The following is a 12,756-nucleotide window of genomic DNA, read 5'->3' on the forward strand; positions in this document are numbered from 1 at the left end:
TTTTAAGTAGTATTACACTGCACCATCATCACTGTGTTACTTTCAGAACAATGACCACAGCTGGCCAACACAACAACCTTTTTTGTGCATACATGGACCTTCATTAGCCTAGTTTAGTATGTAGGGAGAAAACAAACAACTTTTAGTGCAAGAGAGGTTGTGACACAGCCAGAGAGACTCAGATGCAGTCTATAGATGCTGTAGGTACGCTATGGTGTTAAAAAATAGTTATGGAACACAAGTGGTATATTTCACTGAATATTTGTTGTGATATCTGGAATTTCACAAAGGCGGATAGGAAAAGCATCTGATGGGTTAAGCTGTGTATTCACCCCTAACAGTGATACAGAGCAGCTGGAAAAAGTAGGGCTGCAGTTATTCTTCTGTGTTGCATGTGCAGCATGTTGGTCTAAATGAAGGTTACATATTTTCATTAAAAAGGAAAAAAAAGCATTGCATTTGGAAGCTTTTAAAAGGGCCAATGAAACATGTTGATCATTTTTTAAAGTTATTTGCATTATTATCTTTATTTTATTTATCCTTTATTTTACCAGGTAAGTTAGTTGAGACCTGGTTCTCATTTACAATAGCGACCTGGTCAAGAGGCGGAATACATCTATTTATTTGACTTTACATAATCTAATAGGCTGGTAAATATCTGACCTTATGCAGTACAGAGGGAGTTATGATCCTCTCTTAAGTGCTCCTGTATGTGTGAGAGTGCCAGACACTGCTTCGACATGGACCATACTGTGTCTGTGCATGTGTGTGTGTGTGTGTGTGTGTGTGTGTGTGTGTGTGTGTGTGTGGTCAGGTGCTGGCTAGACTTGTGGGGACCAAATGTCCTCACAACTGTAGGAAAACCGAAAACAATGTCACTTGTGGGGACCTCATTTCGGTCCCCACAAGTTTAAACAGTGTTTTCTTGGCCATGTTGTTGTTACTGAAAAAAGTAAAAGTGCAAAAACATTTCTTTAGGGTTAGGCATTGTTTTGGTTAGGGTTAGGGTTAAGGTAAGGGTTAGGGGTTAGATATGAATGGGAGTCAATGGTATGTCCCCATGGGAATGGCAGACCAGACATGTGTCTGTGTGTGTCTGTGTGTCCATCTATGTGTCTGTCTATGTTTGTGTGCTTGCTTGTAAATGCAAGTGCTAGTGTACTTAAGTGCACAGGACACATATGTGCAAGCATGGTCTATGTCACAACATCAGAGCTGGATATTGAATGTTACACTGTGTGTCCTACTATACATATACATACATAAACACACACTCATAATATACACACACCCACAAATAACAGCACACACAGACACTTACTTCCTGCCACTGCAAGGTTGTACGTGTAGCACTAAAACACTTGCTGTCAGCGCAGAGCTTTCAGAGGTCATCGCGGCAACATCTAACCACCTGAAATGCTCTTCGATAGTCATTTTTTGCTCACCACTAACCTACATGGTAATTTTCACTTTATTAGATTCACTAATGTTTTGCAGACAAATGAACTCCACTGAAATGATATTTTTCCTGAGATTCATGCACTGCTTTTGCTGCTTTCATACTGTGACAGTCATTCCTCTTCACTATATTACCTTTAGGCTCCAGCTAATATTTTATTGCAATATTACCAGGTTTTTTTTCGTTACAGAAGAAGTCATTTTAAGGGTGACAGCCAGGTTTCATTACAGGAGTGAGTCATCCCACTTTTTTGTTGGTATTCACATGAAATATTTTGGATATTGGGCATGTCAGTTCATATCAAGCTGCCCGACGTTCTGCTGGCTTGACCTCTCTTCTTATTTTTACTTTTTTCCTCCCTAAAAAAACTAATAGGTGCATGTATCTCACGAAAGCCTAGATAATCTTGTAAAGGAGATTAAAATTTTTAATCACATCTAGACTTGATAAACACTAAAGTAGGTGTAATGAGGTCGTTTTCAATGTTGACATTCGTTTCTCGGGAGAAAAGCAGCCTCAACGATTTGTTGATTAAATGGACTCTATGATTAGTAACCTCGTGGTAGCCATGGTAACAGCTTCCTCTTCATATTCTCTGCATCGCATCCTGCATTTGTCCTTTAGCACAAGTCCCACAAGAGTTCTCCATCCCTATCTTACCTCTAAACTTCATCATCAACACTAACCTATTCCCAGCCAGACGAGTAGATTAAGAACATGCATTTGCCATAACACACACACACACACACACAAAACTGATCTTATACACACTGACACTTCACTCTCTAGAAGATCATCTGTAATCTCAGAGTCTTTATATTTGTGTGTCTCAGCTTCACAAGCAAAGCTGCTGGTTTTTTGGAACCTGGTCTGATTTGACTGCTGTTGTCAACAGAGTTTATTCATTGTAATTATCCTTGACGGTGTAAATGAACAAGAACTGCCCCACTGAACATGTCACCATCTAGCCCCATTACTCCGATGTTTTCATGACATACCTGTCCGCATTGCTGCAACTGAACGCTAATAGACATGACAACAGTATACCTGTCAGTGCATTCGAGATCCCATTGCAAAACACTGTATTATTTTAGCTGGGTTACATCGAGACCACAGGAAGAGAGGGTCCTCAATAATTTCCATTTCTCTATGGATCTCAGCAAATTAGTCCAACATCTTTACCTCAATCTCACCATAATTACCTCAGACCAGTTACACTGATGTATTCAGTCACTAAAGTGGTTCAAGTAATGAGACTGTAATGGGACAGAGAGAGACAGAAAAAGAGACAAGAGTGTGTCTGTGTGTCAGTTTCTGTATGTCTGCGTGTTTATGCTGCGTTGGTTGAATTGGAAAGCAGAGCAGATGGGTTTATAATGAGGAAACAGAATGATTCTGATAATGATGACCAGATAATTATAACACATCTGATGAAGGGAGGAAGAGCGTGGAGAGGGTGGTGGATCAAAACGGGAGTGGAATGGATGAGGGAAAGATTGGTGCATGTACACAAAGAGGGAGTTAAGAGATAGATTCAGTGGATCATGAGATGGGGAAGAGGAGATCAGATGAAAGCAGAACAAATGGGGGAAAAAAATGAAATATCTTTTGTTGAAGTATGTACTCCATAAATTCAAGGCCTGCAAAGGTCTTACTTGACGGTAAGTAATGCTGACCTGCTTTATACTTGACATAGTAATACTGGCAGGTGTCTCATGATGCATACAGTCTTATTTTTTATGATTTTCGCACAGTTGAGCGTAATCTTATACACCAATATGACTTTCTTTGTCTATTTGAATTAATGCAAGCTTTTCTCTAAAGTCGAGAAAAACTGTAACATACTTGGTAGAGACTGAAGTTTAACGTAATGCCCTTCCCACTGAGTGTGAGGTCACAATTCAGTTCAATACAATACAGTCTGATTATATTCAATTGCTTGACACATTCAATAAGTGCAATGAAAATGCAAATATGATAATGAACAAAAACTCTTGAAATTTGTAAGGATTCCTGGCAAAGGCGGGAACCAAAATGTCACAAAGGCACATTACATGCAGCGGAGGTTAAATGAAAATTGGGAAAATTCACTAATGGCTGCTTCCTCACAGCAGGAAGATCACACTAATGTGGATTAACTCTGCTAGAGCGCCATGGAGCTAATTTAATTCCTAACATTTAAAATTTTTTTGACCACATTTTGATTTCTCTCTAGTTTGAGCTGTTGCTGCTCCTCACGGGAGAGTCCATCTGATATTATCTAGATATCTGTGTATAATTCATGCTTTTATCTGCTTTTTGCTAATATTGACATCTAACTGTGCCACAGTGAATTGACTTTACTGGTTGAGAAAATGAAAATAATGCTGTTCCTCAGTGTGCCATTTGAATACTCTCAGCCATCTTATTTTGTGTCAAAATGTTGTTCTCATATACTTTATTCTATGGTCTTTCATTTGTTCTTTACCTCAAGCATGGCACACAGTGAACTAGCAGTGGAGAGCAGATGGTTTCAATCATTTTAAGTGAAAAATGCAACTTCATTTGTAATTTATTTTTGTGAAACCTGTCTCTGCTCACATGTTGATGATGTTATAAGGTCTGTGGGTTAGATTTCAACAGGTCCTGAAAGTTCTAGTAATTACCAATGCAGACCTGCAGACAACAAAATGTAAGCGGCATATTTCTGCAGTATGGAGATAATAAAAATTTTTAAAAAATAAAATTGGTGGGTGCATTTAAGAAAAAAGTATGGTACTAAAAGTATGGCATAAAAGGTAAAGTAAAAAACATGTATGTCGAGGGAAAAACTCAAGAATTCCCTTCTTTCTTAGAAAATTATGGCAGGTACATTTTTGATGGTGTGGACTGTAGGGCTGGACCCGAATATCCTGAATATTCAAATATTTATTCGCTACGGTGGAACACATATGTCTATGTGATCACCCCTTCCTCCCCCCAGAAGAAAATATTCGGAGCTCGTCTCTTCCCTTCGCCCCATTTCGGCTCATCCTGCCGTGTTCTTCGGCTCATCTCTGCTCATCCATTCGTGTTTGTTACCACCCGAACGGCCGGGTTGCTGCCGACTCTGACGTCACGCTTCACTTCGTTGCATAAACACAAGACAAGATGCTGAAGACCTCCGCTGTTTGGGAATTCTTCAGTTTAACTGAAGACAAAACGAAGGCAAAATTTGGACCCGGGAGACCCATCGGACGTTACGGGGCGGAACGAATATTCGAATATTCATCTTTAATAGGGCCCGAATATTTGGAGGCCAGAAACCTCTATCAGCCCTAGTGGACTATAAGAGTTCCTGATCTGTTCATTTAACCTTCTGAGGTACTTTTTCCACATTAGTTTTTATTTCTTCTCTTGCTTTTATGTTCAAAGTCATCCAAAAATTGTACAGCATCACAACCACACATACACACCTCGTGGATGGCCATTTTTAGTCACTTCCTTTTTTTTTTTTGCTTTATTCTCCTACATACATGTTCTCTTCCCTATTTTCTATTCGTATTCATGCACACGCAAAAGCACATGCATGTACACGCTCGTCAAGCTCACTGACAGGTCATTTTAGCACCTTCTAACATAGGTAGTGCAGAGAGCAGCTGCTAAATATAGAGGCAGACTGAGCAGAATGTCAATGACTTGCAAGATCATACGTACAATACAGATGAGCGGCGGCATGGTTCAGATGAGGCAATAAGGCAGCGTTTTTCAAAGACAGGTTCAAGGTGGTTAAAGAGGCTTGAAACTAATTTAATGTGAAAGAATAGCTTAATTTATTCCACGGATAAACACATGGTAATAAAGAACTACACCATCAGGCATTTATAGCTGTTAATCAGTGTTACTGATGACTTTTGTGCGCAAAATGAATAAACAGTAAAACAGCTTTGAGGCAGTTGTACCTGTGAGTGTTAACAACGTGTGTTTTACTAAATTAGCATTTAAACTGTTACGTGAAATGATGGGCGTTGAGAGGCACCAGCATTTATCTTCTGCATTACTCGGCACTAGTCTGACATCTTGGAGGTTTTAAAATACAAGTTTCACTCTTAATTGGCCACCTTTCTGGGATATCAAGTGAGCTTTAGAAAGTAGCCGGATAGGGAGGAGCAGTAATGTTGAAATGCTTCACTCAAATAGTGCGTTTGACCTTCATCGCTTTTGTTCTGTCCACCCTCCATGCTCTCTTTCCAGCGCAGTTTTGATGTTATTGTTTCATCACTCTTTGTTTACTGGCTTGGGCCACATTTGCACACATGCCGCTAAGTAATGCTGAGCAAAATAAACAGTTTGAGCAGTTTGAGAGGTCATAGAATCTAAATGAACCGAGCGGACTTCAAAACAAAAGTCCAAAATTGTAGACCGATCCATGTGTCATTATGTGGCTAATATACACAGTTCTTTCACATTTTGAAGGGAGTCTTTCACGATAAAAACCCAAAGAAAATACTGAAGATGCCCTTCAGTGACTAACACTGCTCCTTCACGAATTTGGGAGCGCTTCATTAGTGGTTGACTGCAATGAATTTGTGCTATGAGGTGGTAAAGATGTGCTCCTGATCAAAAGTAAAAGGAGGAGGCAAATTAAACAAGTGGAGAGCAAAATTCAGTCGTTCAATGGGCACAAAATTGCTCTCCCATTAATTAAAGTGGGAAGATGAATTGAGTAATTCCAGGTTACAAATTATAAATACAAATTAGCAGATTATAACTTCAAGATTACAAATTATTTTTGCCTCCCCTAGGACTCCCCAGGGTTAATGGACTCTTCATTTGGTGGTGGGATTTTTTTTTTTTTTTTGGCTATTCAAAATTGACATGTAGTATTTCAAGATGGAACCCTGGTGGTTTATAAAAGCCACTCTGCCAAAGTTTACTATAATTTTAAGCACCTCATTGAAGCCAGCAGCACCTGCCACCAGGGACTGAGCTGCAGCTGGATATCATACCAGAGTATCCTCTTGTGGATTGTTGTTGTGACAGCAGGGTACAGAACAAAGTGCTGAGCGAAAAAGCCCACATAAATAGAAGGAAAGATAGTTTTCAAAAAGTGAATTAAAATGATCCTGTCACTGTTAAGGACGTGTGTGTGTGTGTGTGTGTGTGTGTGTGTGTGTGTGTGTGTGTGTGTGTGTGTGTGTGTGTGTGTGTGTGTGTGTGTGTGTGCATTTTACTTGTATTGTTTTATGGGAATTGCCTTTAATGAAGATCATTAATACTTTTAATGTCAAAAACAGTCTGTTTTGTGTCTGTACGTGTGCGATCAAGCAAACTACTGTCCTGACGTGTACATGTTGCAACTGCCAACCTGCAAAATAGTTTGTCATGCTAGTGCTGCCATCACTGCATTCACCTATGTGCAGCCTGAGTGTCTACAAAAGTGATCAGCCGTCCTACCGTTGTGTCACACTGCTGTTTCATGTCTTAGCGAGGAGACGCCTTTGGGCCTCTGATGCGAGTAATGATTTTCTAATAACCTGCAGCTTGTTAGCTCAGCTGGCTTCGAAACTGACTGCCAGAGTGTCTACACCCTGTTTGATGTGTGTGTCTTTGTGTACTCTCAACTAAACCACAAAAGTACAGATTGTCAGTTTCAATTTGATGGCACTTTGATCAATATTGGACGAACTGTTAAAAAAAAGTGACATAATTTTTGCATCACTGCCCACATTTTGAGGTGCCAAAAGTATTCTAAGTGGATGCATTGGAAATTCATGCTACATTCTGACTTCTAGGTTTTTGCTTGCCAAGAACATAAATAGGGTCTTCATATCTTATTTTAGAAAGCTCTGAGTATAGATTCTCTTTGAGATAACTAAATAAAGACAGAGAAAAAAGAGGGAGGGTAGCAATAACAGAATTCGCCCTGACAGAACTGACTTTACTGTTACTGCTCATGAGTGAGATACAGTGTGTTTTGAGTGCTCTTTATAGAATTATAATGGGTGTAGCTGGTGTTTACAGGAGAAGTGTGGGGGGTTTGACAGTACCTGCCTACATTGGATATGGGGATGGGCTTAGCCAATTGAGCAGCTAGCCATGGTTTTCCTCATTTGTGCTGAAAACTGACACAGGCCACAAGTAATCTAGTTTTTGTATTCCCTATTGCAGAGAAGGGAGTGTCAGACTTTAGCTGGCGTGCCTGGAAGGTTTTCTATACGATTTGGAATTCATCTCTTTGTAGCTAACAATGGAATACATATTCTAGTTTTGAACCCTCTAAACCACAAAACCCACCATCTTGTGTGAAAGGCAAAGTATTTTTATGTTTTTTATTGCCAAAGTTATATCAAAGGAAACTTCCAAATTTCAGGTACAATTACAAGATATCTGTTAAAAAAAAAAAAACAAACGTAATCAGTAACTTACTCTAAGTACTAAATTTTTTTTTTAAAAAGTGCTGTACTAGATTACTTGTGGTTACTGTTGGATTAAGAAGGTGTGTGATCTGCTGAGTGTATTTACCAATCTTTACACGGCATACACAAAATGCTCCTTTAGTATAACTGTGAAAAATTTTGAACTCCAGGAGAACCCACAGTATTTGTAACAAACCAGGTGTCTGATACTGAATTTAAAAAAGGAAAAAAAGACGGTCAAAATCACAAATAAGGACAAATAAAGCTTCCAAATTATCCAAATGTTTCCTCTGGAAAATACACATTGCAAAATAATCAATTAACTTATTATTTATGAACTATCCAGCTGTATGTATAAGTTAGATGACAGCTTATAAAACAATAACTGTAATAATAATGATAATAATGGATATTAATAGTATTGTGCATTTTATTATTCTTATTATAATAAGGACAGGTAAAAAAAAACAGAACCTGAAAGACGTGTGTTAGATATTGACATGATTTAGAGCTACCTAAAGTACCAACACAACAAAATCAATAATTGTAAAAATTCAAATTGTTATTAGTTGTAGAAAATAAATAAAATGACCACCTTAAAGAGATTGGTCAAGTATTAACATGCTCTAAAGTTTCCTCCAACTATTTTTTCTCCCCTGGTGTCTGCATAGCTTGAGATGAAACACACAGCAGCTGACTCTAACTACAGCTGTGACACACACCATCAACACCTAGTCTCTCTGCACACAGAAGCAGTCAGCCTGATTCTAACCGCCCCACTGGTAGACTTCTTATGACCGCTAAAACATGGTTTGTTCAAACCAACTGAGAAGGGCTCACTTTTTGACACGACAGTCAGCATCAGCACCAACAGCCCCAACATGTGCGGTTATACAGTACAGCGGTAGCACAAGTAGCATGTTGACAGGTGACGTACAAGTTAGCAAGCTAACTGAACTTTAGCCTACCGGGTTCACGTGTGCTTCAGTAAAAGTTAGCGGCATGTCTTCGTACCTGCAGATGCTTATTTCAGTTGGTCAGTGAGTCCCTGGATGTTGACAGCACTCTCACAGCTGGAAGGCATGGTTTGCATTGTACCGAGATGTCGTGCGTCTTCTCTGATTTTAATACAAAATGATTCCGAAGTTTCCAGCCAGGGAAGGCGTTTTCTCCTGTCAAAGCTATGAGCAGCGGTCGGTCGCAGGGCTCCTTTCACGTGTTGCTTTGTTGTGGTGTTGTGCCATAAAGTGCTGTAAAGTGTCACAATGCATACGTCTGCTGCCCCGTTTGATATTAAAATATAATCCCGTTCCGTAATCCCCGTTTTTATCAAATACACCAGTAACGGGACTACATTTTTTGTGTGTGTATTGTAACAGATTATTATTGAGGTAAATTTACTGACAAGCCCTTACTTGTCATCCGTTACTGCCCAACCTTGTGTGTATCTTACATTTGTTGGGAAAAACTACCTAAGGTAAGCTTAAAATCAAGATATTTCCTAGAAATTAACACGCTTTATTCTACATGTCTTGTTAAAAAAAATAAATAAAAAAATAAGGTTTGATTCCTGCTCACAGCCCTTTACTGCATGTCTTCTCTCAAATTTCCTGTCTGCCTCTACACTGTACCAATCTAACAAGGCCAAAAAATAACTTTAAAGAGAAAGAAAAAAAGCCCAAGATTAACAAGAGTGTAACAAAAATTCAGGGACTGTATTTGCACAAAGCAGATAGGAGACAGAACTTTAAAAAAAAAAAAATATATATATATATATATATATATATATATATAAAGAACTGATCATTTATAATATATAGAGACATCAGTATAGTCTACTGCTAGTAAGGCCTGTGGGCACCTGTAAACCCCTAGCCTAGCCACGCTAGACAACCCACGGCAACGAATTTAATTCTCTGCCAGGGTGGGTCTAGTTACCCTCCATAAGGCTCGAGGCTGGATTCTCCTAAAACTGGCCGGACCAATCACCATGAAGTGTAGAGTCAGAAGGCGGGCGTAACTAAGTGACGACAGAGGCGTGACGATTCTGACAGAAACAACCGGCGCACAATAAACAGTTATCTTTCGACTCGGCTTTGGCCACAGCCCTTAAAGATTTGAAGCTAAAATTCAACTTGAAAGATAAACAAAGAACGGCACTTAAGTGTTTCATTGAGAAGAAAGACGTATTTGGACTTATGCCGACGGGATATGGCAAATCCTTAATATACCAGTTGGCTCCGCTAGTTGGAAGCTAATGGGACTTAGCCACAATCCGCCGGTGCTCTCGGAACTACGCCAGCCTATTCGTTGAGTTGATTGGTTGTATACCTACCCAATTGCTGCAGAGGGATTTGATAGACAACCTTTTATCCCTGTCGAGCTTCCCTAGACCCTTGTGCCGTCAGAAACATGGGTCTAGCACGGCTAGGCTAGTAAACCCCCACTCCCAAATTTAACAAAACTGATAATCAAATTGAACTTTTTTGTGTTGTTATGATTTATGGCATTTTTGGGGTCTAGTACTACACAGAGGCGTGTTGAGTACTCTTCTCTTCTTGCCATGGCTGTATATTGTTGTGAAAAATGAGCCAACAGTGAGTAAAAACAGGATGGGAGCAACAAAGGACCAGAAAGTGTTTTGGGTTCAGATGGATTGCACGTGATTGTGTTAGTCTGCTGTCCAGACTGACAGAAAGTGTGTCCGATTACTTAATTTACTGTGCTTGGCCAGAATATCATCTCCCTCCAAATACTGAATGAATTTGAGTGCTTGTGTTTGACAGAGAATTAACCTTACTGACAGAATTTTAAAAAAAATCACTGATTTTTCCTGTAGTGTCCACAAGATTGAAATGTGTGGTCTTGAATGAAAATAACTTAATAAGTACTTGATGAAGCTCCATGAAATATGGCACAGATGTTCATATCTCTTTGAACATGTCAATCTGTAATAACTTAATAGTTGAAACTGTTAGCTAGCAATAAATGATGGTTTGCACTTTTGGTTAATTTACTCAGTCACAGTGCTACATGCTACATGCTACATGCAAGGGGAAGGTGTTTGTGCGTCAATGAATACCAGTGGGTTTTCTTTGAAGGCACAGATGCCATGCACTGGGTTATGATAAAGTAATGGAAGTGCAGACTCTTCATATCTCCCCTTTACTTTCACCCCAACTGGTGTAGGCCGATGTCTGAATTCCCTGTGCCTGGTTCTGCCGGAGGTTTCTTTCTGTTAAAAGGATTTTTATTTCCTCCCACTGCTGCGAAGTGCTTGCTCAGATGGACTTGTTGGATGTGTTGAATTTCTCTCGATAATGTAATACTGTAAGGTCTCGACCTTACTATGTGAAATGTTCTGAGCTGATTTATGTAGTAACACTGGCGCTATATAAATAGAACTGAATTGAAACTGAGCTGCTCAAATGTAGTGGTATCTCGATTAACAATCAAGCTCTAACCCCTGCCTTCTTTCTCTGTTCTCATCTGCAGGTCTTTGGATCCATCTCCCCAGGCCATCTCTCTTTCTGTCCATCCGCCTGTCACTGCAGTTCATCTTCATGTTGAGTAACAAAAAACTGCAGCACACCAGATAGAGGTAGGTAAAGATTACGATGCAGCTGCAACTCTGGACTCTCTTGTCCTATATGAGTTTAAAAAGTGTGCTAACTGAGGCTGCAAAATAGAATCTGTTGGGAACTGTGACACCGCTGTTCTTTTTTTAATTACACCTCAAACATACACAAACAGTTATTGCCAATTAAGTTTAATAAAACTTTAATGATCCCCTTTGGGAAATTAGATAAGTAGCCTATAGCATATTACATAATGATTTGACGGATGTTATTAAAATGTACTCCCACACATAACATACTTGTGTTTGCACTAACTAGCAAAGTGTATGTTAAATTTAAAAAGACAAATAAACATCAGCAATTTTGCATTTTTCTTTGTCTTACCCCTGGAATTTAGTCACACAAGCATGTTATATAAATTGTACTAAGTTAGACATTCTCAGTAAAATATACCGCACATACATGAACTTGTGTGTGTTTGAGAGAGTGACAGGGGAAACACAAAATGGATGTGCCCTCCTGTACAGTAAATTGAGGTTAAGTGCACTTATTCACATGTAAATGTAAATGCATTCCTCTGTGTCTGCTTCGTCTCGGTTTGGCTGCGTGATGAGAGCAGTGCCGTGGTCCAATACAGCGTCTCTGTTAAAGTATGTATTCAGTGGGCTGCAAGAGCACAGGGGCCAAACAGGTCTCCAGGCAGGCTGCTAAGCCGAGCACAGACTCTGCTACTACCAGATACAAGGGGGATAGATGGATGTAAATCAAAGATGAAAAAGATGTCATTGTACAACACTCAGAAACCCCCTTGTTGCATGCCTTCTTTTGCTGAAAAGAAATCACATTTAAAAATTTCATAACACAGTCACTAGACCTTTGGTTTTGTTGAGCACAATATTAATTACTAGTCATTCCATTTGATATATCAAATCCAGATTTGGCATTTGAAATGCACAAATAACACAGAAAGCTGTCATTTGAAATGACACCTTTAAAGACAGCATCTTTCGCTGAGAGAACTCCGTGTATGCTGTGATTTATAAAAGCAGAGATTTGGTTCTTGAGCTACTATCTGGTAAACTCCCTGCAAAACGGTCAGCTGTTTGGGAGTAAAGTGCAGTAGTTTGATGTCAGATGTACTTGACCAGGGCAGGATGAATTTAAGTCTTTATAAACCAACGAGGTCTGAAACCACGGCAGAGCTGACACACTGTGTGAGGCGGGGATGTTTTTTGGAGTGAAGAGGTCAGACCCAACATGGCTTAATCCTGTGGTCGACTGGGGACGAAGATTAGAAACAACATTTTTCAGACACTGAGACTCACATGCACTAATAGGAATC

General features: G+C 39.5%; 1 protein-coding gene across 2 annotated transcripts in view; it reads left to right on the forward strand.

Moving 5' to 3' along the window:
• The window catches only part of zgc:172282 (leucine-rich repeat and fibronectin type III domain-containing protein 1-like protein), a 204,995-nt gene that overhangs the window by 69,725 nt on the left and 122,514 nt on the right, over window positions 1-12,756 (forward strand). For both annotated transcript variants that reach the window (XM_022206150.2, XM_022206170.2), the window contains exon 2: window positions 11,332-11,437. The gene's annotated coding sequence lies outside the window, so the exon portion shown is untranslated. The remainder of the gene's footprint in view (window positions 1-11,331; window positions 11,438-12,756) is intronic.

Source organism: Acanthochromis polyacanthus, chromosome 13 (genome assembly GCF_021347895.1).
Source record: "Acanthochromis polyacanthus isolate Apoly-LR-REF ecotype Palm Island chromosome 13, KAUST_Apoly_ChrSc, whole genome shotgun sequence".
NCBI classification, from domain to species: domain Eukaryota; kingdom Metazoa; phylum Chordata; class Actinopteri; family Pomacentridae; genus Acanthochromis; species Acanthochromis polyacanthus.